Raw genomic sequence first — 10,717 nt, forward strand, 5'->3', positions numbered from 1 at the left:
TAAGACATTCTCTGACATAGCTATGATATCATTATCACACCTAAAAAAACTAATATCTAGGGCTTCCCTGGTCGCGCAGTGGTTGAGAGTCTGCCTGCTGATGCAGGGGACACAGGTTCGTGCCCTGGTCTGGGAAGATCCCACATGCCGCGGAGCGGCTGGGCCCGTGAGCCATGGCTGCTGAGCCTGTGAGTCCAGAGCCTGTGCTCCGCAACGGGATAGGCCACAACAGTGAGAGGCCCGTGTAACGCAAAAAAAAAAAAACAACTAATATCTAATATTTAGTTCATACTCAAATTTCTCCATTTGTCCCCCAAATATCTTTTATAGCTGTTTCAAATTTTTGGTCATTGATCTCATCAAGTGTTACATATACATGAGGCTGTTGAGTCTCCTTAATCTCTTTTGATTTAGACCAGTCCCCTCACATTTTATTTTTATTTATGGTTTTCATGACACTGAATTTTTGAAGAGTTCCAGCCGGTTTTCTTAGCTAATTTCCCACATTCTGGATTTGCATGATTGTTTCCTTATGATTAGATTCGGATTAAACATCTTTTTTTTTTTTTGCTGCACCATGCAGCTTGTGAAATCTTAGTTCCCTGACCAGGGATCAAACCTGGGCCCTCGGCAGTGAAAGTGCAGAGTCCTAACCACTGGACCACCAGGGAATTCCCTAAACATCTTTAAAAAGAATACTATATAGGAGATGTTATGTGTTTCTTACTGCATCACATCAGAAAGCACATAACATCAGATTGTCCCACTGTGTTAAATCTGACCTCTAGGTTAAGGTGACGGCCACCAGGTCTTTCTATTGCAATGGTACAGTTTCCTCTTTGTAGTTAATAATCAGTGGAGAGATTCTCTGAGACCATATGAATATCTTAGCATCTGTTGATAATCAGAATCCTTGCCTGAATTGGGGTTGCAAAATGGTGCTTTTGCTAATTGTCCTTTTTTATTAGCTGGCATTCTCTGTCAAGCAGAAGTCTTCACTGCGTCTCATGTGCTCTCCCACGGCCATCTTCTGACTACTTTTCCTGCCTCCAGTCTGGCTCACTCCACTCCGTCTGCTGCCAGAAGCAGCATACTTAATTGCAAATCTGGACACATCCATGCCCTGTTTAAAATCCTTCAGGGATAAGCTCAAATCTGTGATCTGGCTCCTGCCTACCTCTTTGGGTTCACCTGCCTCTGCACTCCCTCATGTACTCCACTCACTTGTCCAACCATAGCACCCTACTTCACACCCCTGGACCTCTGCACCCCCTAGTCCCTCAGCCTGCGAGACCTTCCCCCCACTCCAACCTCATCGGACCTCCCCCACCTCCACTTGTTTTTCTGGCTCTGGCTCACGCCTCAGCCCCTCTGAGCCTAAAGTTGAACCAGTGCCATTGGCGGGGGGGCTCTCGTGACACTTGTGCACACGCCTATCATCGCACGTGTGGCCCCACATTGAAAATGTTTGCTTGTTTGCTTGTCTTTCCCACCTGAATGAAGCTCTTTGTGGGAAGAGGTTTGCCTTTCATCTCTGGATGACAAGAATCTATCATGATGTCTGGTGTTAAGAAAGCACTCAGAAAATATTTTCCAATGAAGTAACTCATGTTGCCTCAGATTCTTAAAGAATGTGACCAGCTTCCAGAACAACTAGATTATATGCTCTTTTAAGGACAAAAAGCATGTCTTATAAATCTTTGTTTTGCTCACATCTTTCATCCTATTGCTTGTTAATTTGAATTACCTTTCAAGCAGGTATGGCTGTATTACTTTTTATCTGCCCATTTTATGTTTTCCTTTAGAAAATTGCTCCTTCTCTATCTAACAGGAGGGCCAATTCCTTTCCTGGTCTTCCCACACATAGTGGGCTTATAATGTGAGCTAGACATCAGAGGACTTACTTCATCCTCCTGGCTGCAATAGTTGGTTCAAGTAAGGATGCTTGGCCCAAGCCAGGCCTATTAGAGTCATCCTGGGACTTCTGAAGGAGCTAGTGGGAAAGACAAGCAAGGAAAACCATATAGTAGCCATTGCTGTCAAGGTCCACCTTTGTCACAAGGTGAAGAGGCTACATGAGAATGAAGCCGCCACAAGGGCAAACAAGCCAACAATAGGGAGTTAGAACTAGTGACATTATTTAAACTCCTAAACCCAGTCACATCTGAAGAGTCATGTTTTATGTATTTTTTAATCTGTATTGTTGCACGTAGAGATTTTTCATTTTCATTGCTGTATAGTATTCCATTGGACAGTATTTCTATCGCTATTTTTACCCAACATACCTTTTTAAATTTATTTATTTTATTTATTTTTGGCTGCGTTGGGTCTTCATTGCTGTGTGCAGGCTTTCTCTAGCTGCGGCGAGTAGGGGCTACTCTTGGTTGCAGTGTGTGAGCTTCTCATTGCGGTGGCTTCTCTTGCTGCGGAGCATGGGCTCTAGGCATGTGGGCTTCAGTAGTTGTGGCACATGGGCTCAGTAGTTGTGGCTCGCAGGCTCTAGAGCACAGGCTCAGTAGTTGTGGTGCACGGGCTTATTTGCTCACGGCACGTGGGATCTTCCTGGACCAGGGATCAAACCCGTGTCCCCTGCATTGGCAAGTGGGTTCTTAACCACTGTGCCACCAGGGAAGCCCCATACCTTTTTAAAAATTCAAATTTGGCAATTTTCAACTCTGCCCTAGCTGTTACTTTTTTAAAATTTATTTTTATTGAAGTATATTTGATTTACAATGTTGTGTTAGTTTCAGGTGTATAGCAGCAAAGTGATTCAGTTATACAAAGATATATATCTATTTTTTTCAGATTCTTTTCCCATATAGGTTATTACAAAATATTGAGTAAATAGTTCCTGTGCTATACAGTAGGTCCTTGTTGGTTATCTATTTTATATATAGTAGAGTGTATATGTTAATTCCAAACTCCTAATTTATCCCTTTCCCTCCCTTTCCCCTTTGGTAACCATAAGTTTGTTTTCTATGTTTGTGGGTCTATTTCTGTTTTGTATGTAAGTTCATTTGTCTCATTTTTTTAGATTCCACATATAAGTGATATCATATGATATTTGCCTTTCTCTGTCTGGCTTACTTCACTTAGTATGATAATCTCTAGGTCCATCCATGTTGCTGCAAATGGCATTATTTCATTCTTTTTTATGACTGAGTAATATTCCACTGTATAAATATACCACATCTTCTTTATCCATTCATCTGTCAATGGACGTTTAAGTGGCTTCCATGTCATGGCTATTGTAAATAGTGCTGCAATGAACATTGGGGTGCATGTGTCTTTTCGAAGTATGGTTCTCTCCAGATATATTACCAGGAGTGGGATTGCTGGATCATATGACAGTGAAGAGTCATGTTCTAGACTTCCTGGTACATGAGTAAACACTTCCCTTCCCTCTTGCTCTTTAAGTTGACAAAATCCTGACATATATGCAAGATCTGATACCATGACATTCCATATTTGGTTAGCAGGTAAACTGAGATGGAGAATATGAATTTCACCCCCATTTAGTTCTTTATTGATGTTTGAGAAATTATGTAGAGATGGAACCTTAAGTAGCTTGGAAACGTGGACTTTCATTCTTCTGACCCTTACTACCAAATTCCCTCCCTAAGGAAGAGGCAGAAACCTGGCTCAGAACAAAGAAGAGATATGGGGAAGAGCAGAATTTCTCTCTTCCAACCTGTTTCCATAGTTCCCCCGGTGCCCCAGGAGGTACATCTCTGTCAGGCAGGAAGCCACACCCTTCCAGGCATTCTCAGCATTTGTGTCCCCCTTCATGCAACCAAAGCAGGGGTCCCAGTTCTGCCCTGAACTCTAAGTTGAAGAAGACACGCAAGGGTGCTAACCATAAGTTTCAAAAGAGCAGCTTGGTGAACTTAGGGAAAGGAAGGAAAAAAGACTAAGCTTCCTTGTTGCCTACAGGACTGGATACTGAGAGCACGTTTCCTTCCTCTGAGTCCCCTGATTTATGTAATTCAGGTACCTGGGGATTCCAGAGTGTTACCTCATAGCAACTATTATCAAGTACCAGGAGCACTGATCCCCAGAGGGTGTGGGAGGAGGGGTGAGAACTGAGGCATTGAGCGGAGAGAGGGAAGGTTAAAGGCCCAGTCACAGCTGGGGGTGGCCTTTCCCTCCTCCTGGCGCTTGGCATGGGGCTTGGTGATATCACAGGCTTAATAATTAGTTTAATATCTGGGCTGTGGGTCACTTTCAGAGGTTTCTCCGGGCTGGCAGGTTGGAGTCTCCAGGCAGCCCAGCCCCTCCTGCAACCCCTGCACAGCCGCTGTCCGCTTCCAGCACCAGTTCTCCTGTTGCCACAACTCCGGGAGGAACTGGGCTGTGCAGAGCCGGCCCTGCAGTCTCCCCACATGCCCGCAGAGAGCCAGCGCTGCCTGCACACAGCCCTCCACCGCCAGGGAAAACCGAGGAAGGCTGGGCCTGCATCCCTGACTAACGATCACGCCTTCAAGATGGGATGCAGCCTGTGACTCAAAGGGTGGAGGGACAGCACATCGAAGAAAGAGTGGGAGGGAGGAGAGGGACACGGAGGAAAACACAGACGGGGGGGCGGGGGGGAGGAGAAAAAAGCAAAGGAACAAAGGCCTCTGAACTTTGAATCTATAAAGTTGCTCTCCCCCCATGGCTTCTGCAGCTGTTGAAGCACAACGTGATGACATGAAATACCTTCACACAGCGGCCTAGTAGTCCAGTTTGATGTCACTTTGGAGGGAAGAGGAAAGTAAAGTTATTAAAGGATGTTACTGTATTTGTAACTACTGTAACTTGCACTACAATATAATGTATACTGCTTATGCAAATTCGGTGTTATGTAGACTGTGAAATCTTAAGGACAAGAATCATGCTTCTTTTTTTTTTTTTTTTGCGGTACGCGGGCCTCCCACTGTTGTGGCCTATCCCGTTGCGGAGCACAGGCTCCAGACGCACAGGCTCAGCGGTCATGGCTCATGGGCCCAGCCGCTCTGCGGCATGTGGGATCTTCCCAGACCGGGGCACGAACCCTCATCCCCTGCATCGGTAGGCAGATTCTCAACCACTGTGCCACCAGGGAAGCCCCATGCTTCTTTTTAAGTTAGAAAAGTAATAATATACATCAAAACGGTTTTAGTTTGGTTCCATTCCAAGAATAGAAGTCTGGCCAGGAAGGATATTTAGAGACAAGTTAGGTTCAGTTTTTCCACAGGAAGTTGTTATGTCCTGGGTTATATCATTTGACGTATATCTGATTGCTTATAACAACAAGCTATAAGAGGGGATTTTCTTTGTATGTGCAGTATATATGGACATATTGATGTCTGTGTGTGTGTGTGTGTGTGTGTGTGTGTGTAGACTATAGTTCTACAGCTATATTTAAAAGTTCATTTAATATTCTAAGGCAGTTGTTTCAATCCTGTAAGACCTAACATTAGCTTTTTATTACAAATATTTGAAACATACCGAAATGAAATTCATAAACAACGTAATCTACATAATCACATAATTTCCTAAAATTGACGTATACCTGTGATTTTAAAAAGCAATAAAGAAAAGTAATGTATAATAAAACAAACTGTATTTTAATACATAAATGCTCAGGCACAGCTAAACTAGAAGATATAGTAAAGCAGGTAGATGCTTGTGCCTACTTGTAATGAATAAGTTTGCATTTAAGAAAAGTAAGAGGATATTCATCTGAATACTGTTGACCTTTCATCTTTGTATTTAATATTTAGAAAGAAAGATTAAACAAATATATTTCTACATATCCATAAAATTACCACAAATCAGACAGACACAAACACAGGCTGATGCAGGTGTGTTGACTCAAATACCACAAGCAACGTCGCCATCAATGATATGATTTTCTGAAACTTTGAGCAACTCTTGGTAAAGTTCCCAACAAAACAAAATGCAATCTTCTCTCAATCTAACTAGCAGTTGCATTTGTGGAAAATTCGGTATATGGTAAAACCACATAAATGTTTTGTGAGTGTTTATGTGTAAAATGGAGTTCACAGCTGGGCTTTGATAAGTATAGAAGGGTTTTTTTCCTGTGTGAATTTCTGGCAGGCATTGGAGAATTGTGTGGGAGACGGGACAGCCCTCCATGTGTGGACTGTCCACACACTGTGGGATGTCCAGCATCTCTGGCCATCCAAGCCACTGGGGCTCCTCAATCATCATGGCAACCAAAATGCACCCACAGGTTTCCAAACACCTCCCAGGGAGACTGTTCTTTTTCAAGGTTGTTTTGGCTGTTCAGGGTTCCTTGAGATTCCATATGAATTTTAGGATAGATTCTTCTACTCCTGTAAAGAATGTCATATGGATTGCATTGAATCTGTAGATTGCTTTGGGTAGTATTGACATCTTAACATTAAGTCTTCCAATCTATAAGCACGGATGTCCTTCCGCTTATTTTCCCTGAGCCCTTTTTGAATTTTTAACTATTGGATCAGATTTTCTTTTCTTTGTATCTGGTTTTCTAAAATCTAGGATACTGGTCTATTCCCCCGATCTCCACCGTTTCCCTCTATTTTCTCGCCACTTCTATATTAGGAATCAGTTCTCTCTCAGTATTTCTTGATAAACTGTTGGCAAGGCAAGTCAAGCGTCAATCAGATGTCCTTTCAGCTGAGTAAAACTTCCAGCAGGGATGCTAATAAAGAGAGTCCAGAATTAAATGAGATATTAACTTGCTGACATAAACTCCAACTCTAAGACTCTAAGATGTCTTTTATTTTTCCCTTAGACCATGAGTCACAAACTTTTCTGATAGTACTTAATAAATATTAGTAAATATTTTAGACTTTGCTGGCCATATAGACTCTGTTGCAAATATGTAACTCAGCCAATATAGCATAAAAGCTGCCGTAGAGCTATGTAAAGAAGTACAAATATATGCTAAGTGAAGAAAAAGCCAGGCAAAAAAGCCTGTACAATGTATGATTTCATTTGAGATGTGCAGAATGGGCAAATCAAATAGAGGCGGAAGGCAGATTAGTGGTTTCTAGGCTCTGGGTGAGAGGGGAGAATGGGGAGTGATAATGAGTATGGGGTTTCTTTTGAGTGTAATGAAAATGTTTTAAAATTAGATAATGATGCTGCTTGCACAACTCTGAATATAAAAACCACTGAATTATAAACTTTAAAGTGGTGAATCTTATATGAATTATATCTCAATAAAACTATTAAAAAAAAAAAGCCGTAGACAATATGTAGACAAATGGGTGTGGCTGTGTTCCTAGGAAACTTCGTTTACAAAAACAGGCCGGATTTGGCCCTTGGGCTATAGTTTGCTGAACCCTGCATTAGAATGTAAGATTCACAGAGTCAGGGCTGTGCCTTGTTTATAATTAATGTCCAGGAACTAGGACAATTCCTGTCAAATAAGTATCTAATAAATGTTTGCTGACTGAATGAATTAAAGGCTCTGTTTGTCCAACGTGGAACTATGCCTTCAACAAGGATCTTGGTAATATTCTCTCTGGCCGCTGAATAAAGCCATGTCCAGTTCCTTACTTCTGGACTTAGCTTTTCTAAGCCACACGACTGCTTCTATTTTCTATTTCAATCCTCTTCTAGTTTCTCATCCTCCAAGAATAATGACCCCCATTTGCTCATTTATTGCTCTACTGCCATGTAATAACCTCACCTCTCCTTCAGTTCACTGCCTGTTCCTCTTAGATTGCATCTCCCCTCTTTGCTATCTGCAATTTTTCATTAATTCATTCATTTATTCATTCCACAATAAATATTTGTAAAGTATAAAATACTGTCTGTTACCTATACTCCCCACTGCTTCTAAGAAGGGTGGAGCCTGGTGTCACCCAGAGGTCAGCCTGAGCTCATGCTCCTCCATATCTGCAGGTGTCACAGTCAAATCAAGAGTCCAGCAACAAAAAGTATTTAAAAGAAATTGCAATCTCTTTTTGCGTCCTTCAAAGACTATTAATAAAGCCCTATCCATAACTTATCAGATGTCATATAAATCTCCTTCTCCTTCATTCCTTTTGATCTTCACGTCTCTCTCTCCCCACTCTCAACTCCTTTTCTCTCTCCCTAATTAAACATTTGTGACTCTCCAAAAAGAGTGATACACATCAACTTAGACCATCCTTCCTTCTTTTATATGTACACTCCTATCCCCTGTCGGGGGAGTGCAATTCTTAATGAAGGCCTCTAGAGCTGCTGCCAGATTCTTAATTATTCACAGTTTCTGCTTGAAATCCTTAGGCTGGAGGAATGGGGAATTTCTCTAGGAGAAGTTCACTGTAACATGCAAGAGAGAATATATTCACTGGGTAAAGATTGCAAGACTGCAGGTTCCCACTAGCTGTTCCTCTTTGCCAAAACTCAAACAAATATGGGACCATCCTCCATCTGCCCAAGTCCCAAACATGGGCAATAAATTAGGGTCTAAAAATGCCAAGGGATGGGTGACCAAGTATTCACAGTGATACAGCTTGTGACACATTGTACCACACTGCAAGCAAATCAGGCTTCAATCTGTGTGAAGTCTTCAATCAAGTGAAGTCTTCAGTCTGAGCCCAGACGGCTTGCAGAGCTCCTTGACTGGGGTTGGAGGACCACTGACCTCCATGCACTGAGACTCACTGGCCAGAGATCTGGCTCAAGGGGCAGAGGCCCAGCTATACCACTTCCTTTGCTGCTCCAGACCGTAACTCCTCCATCTGTTCTCATTTTCTAAGAGCCATCCTGGTTTCTTCTTCTCTTATCCAGCCCTGAATAATTCACCAGTTATGAGAATTCAATAGGACCCTTGCGGTTGTGATATGTTTTTACTACATATTTTTAGTTCACAATCATTCTTACATCATCTTGATTCAAGTGCCCCTGATCCTTCAGACCTTGTTCAATTGACCCCTGTGAGTAGCCCACTTTAGCATGAACACATCAGTAGATCTATTTCCTTCTCTTGCTGGTTATGAATTTGACATTTAAAAAAAATAGTTGTCTTCCATGCATTCTTCTTTTTTAAAAATTTATTTAATTTATTTATTTCCCTGCACCGTGCAGCATGTGGGATCTTAGTTCCCCAACAAGGGATCAAACCCATGCCCCCAGCTTGGAAGCAGGAGTTTTAACCACTGGACCGCCAGGGAAGTCCCAATGCATTCTTTTTTTTTTTTTTGCGGTACGCGGGCCTCCCACTGTCGTGGCCTCTCCTGTTGCGGAGCACAGGCTCCGGACACGCAGGCTCAGCGGCCATGGCTCATGGGCCCAGCCACTCCGTGGCTTGCGGGGTCCTCCCGGACCGGGGCACGAACCCACGTCCCCTGCATCGGCAGGCAGACTCTCAACCACTGCGCCACCAGGGAAGCACCCCCCCCCATGCATTCTTTTATTTCATATTTCTCACTTAAAGTTTGCAGATTTGGATTTTATTTTTTTCCAACGTTTTATAATAAAAAGTTTCAAGTATACAAAAAAAGTTGAAAGAACTTTATAACGAGCACTTATATAGACTCTACCATTAACACTTTTCTTGCCTTATCACATACCTGTCCATCTATCCATCCATCAATCCACCTAGATTGTTCTGATGCACTTCAAATTAAATTGCCTACATCAGTACACAACCCCTCAAGTATTTCAGAATTCATATCATTAACTAAAGTTCAATATTTGTTCACAGGTTTTCTTTTCTTATGAGGTAAAATTTACATACAGTGAAAGGCACAGATCTTAACTGTACCTTTGCTCAGTTTTGACAAACACAGACATCTATGTATTAAAACTTCTTTCAAAATATTAACATTACATCATCCCAGAAAATTCCCTCATGCCCCTTCCCTGTCAATGCCCATCCCTTCCCCACAGAGTCAATCACTATTCTAATTTTTTTCCACCATAAATTAGTTTTCTCCTTTTTAGTATGACATACAAATGAAATCATACAGTATTTACTCATATGTATGGCTTCTTTCACAGGACAAAATATTTTGATTCATCCACACTGTTGCATGTATGAGTAATTTGTCCCTTTTTATTATTGAGTAGTATTCAGTTAACTGAATATATCATAATTTGTTCATCTATTCTCCTACTGATGGAACCTGGGCTGTTTCCAATTTTTGACTATTTTTAATGATGTTGCTAGGGACATTCTTGTACAAACTTTTTGTGGACACATAATCTCAGTTTCCTTGGACAATTTCCTGGGAGTAGAATTGCTGGGTCCCAGGGTATATGTGTATTTAGATTTATGAAAAACTGTAAGATTTTCCCAAACTCCCACCAACAATGTATGAGAATTCCAGTTGCTCCACGGTGAATTTGACATTTTAATCCCCTGAATTATCCATCCCTTCTGCTGTACTTTCTTTAGAGAGTAAAGAAGCTTCACACCAAAGTAACAGTGTTTTTCTTTTTTACAGATTTATTTATTTTTGACTGCGCTGGGTCTGCGTTGCTGTGCGCAGGGCTTTCTCTAGTTGCAGCAAGCAGGGGCTACTCTTCCTTGAGGTGTGTGGGCTTTGCATTGTGGTGGCTTCTCTTGTTGCAGAGCACGGGCTCTAGGCGCGTGGGCTTCAGTAGTTGTGGCGCACAGGCTTAGTTGCTCCGTGGCATGTGAGATCATCCCGGACCAGGGCTCGAACCCGTGTCCCCTGCATTGGCAGGTGGATTCTTAACCACTGAGCCACCAGGGAAGTCCCCAACACTGTTTCTTTTTTGATCTCCA

The 10,717-nt window shown here is 42.2% G+C and overlaps 1 non-coding gene across 1 annotated transcript; it reads right to left on the reverse strand.

Annotated features, from left to right (window-relative positions):
* Positions 1 to 598: 598 nt before the first annotated feature.
* TRNAE-UUC (transfer RNA glutamic acid (anticodon UUC)) lies at positions 599 to 671 on the reverse strand. Its single transcript has one exon. It is a non-coding gene; the product is annotated as a tRNA-Glu (tRNA).
* Positions 672 to 10,717: the final 10,046 nt, after the last annotated feature.

Source organism: Delphinapterus leucas, chromosome 13 (assembly GCF_059928025.1).
Source record: "Delphinapterus leucas isolate spDelLeu-1000000601 "Yukka" chromosome 13, BTC_Dleu_Yukka2, whole genome shotgun sequence".
In the NCBI taxonomy this organism is placed as follows: domain Eukaryota; kingdom Metazoa; phylum Chordata; class Mammalia; order Artiodactyla; family Monodontidae; genus Delphinapterus; species Delphinapterus leucas.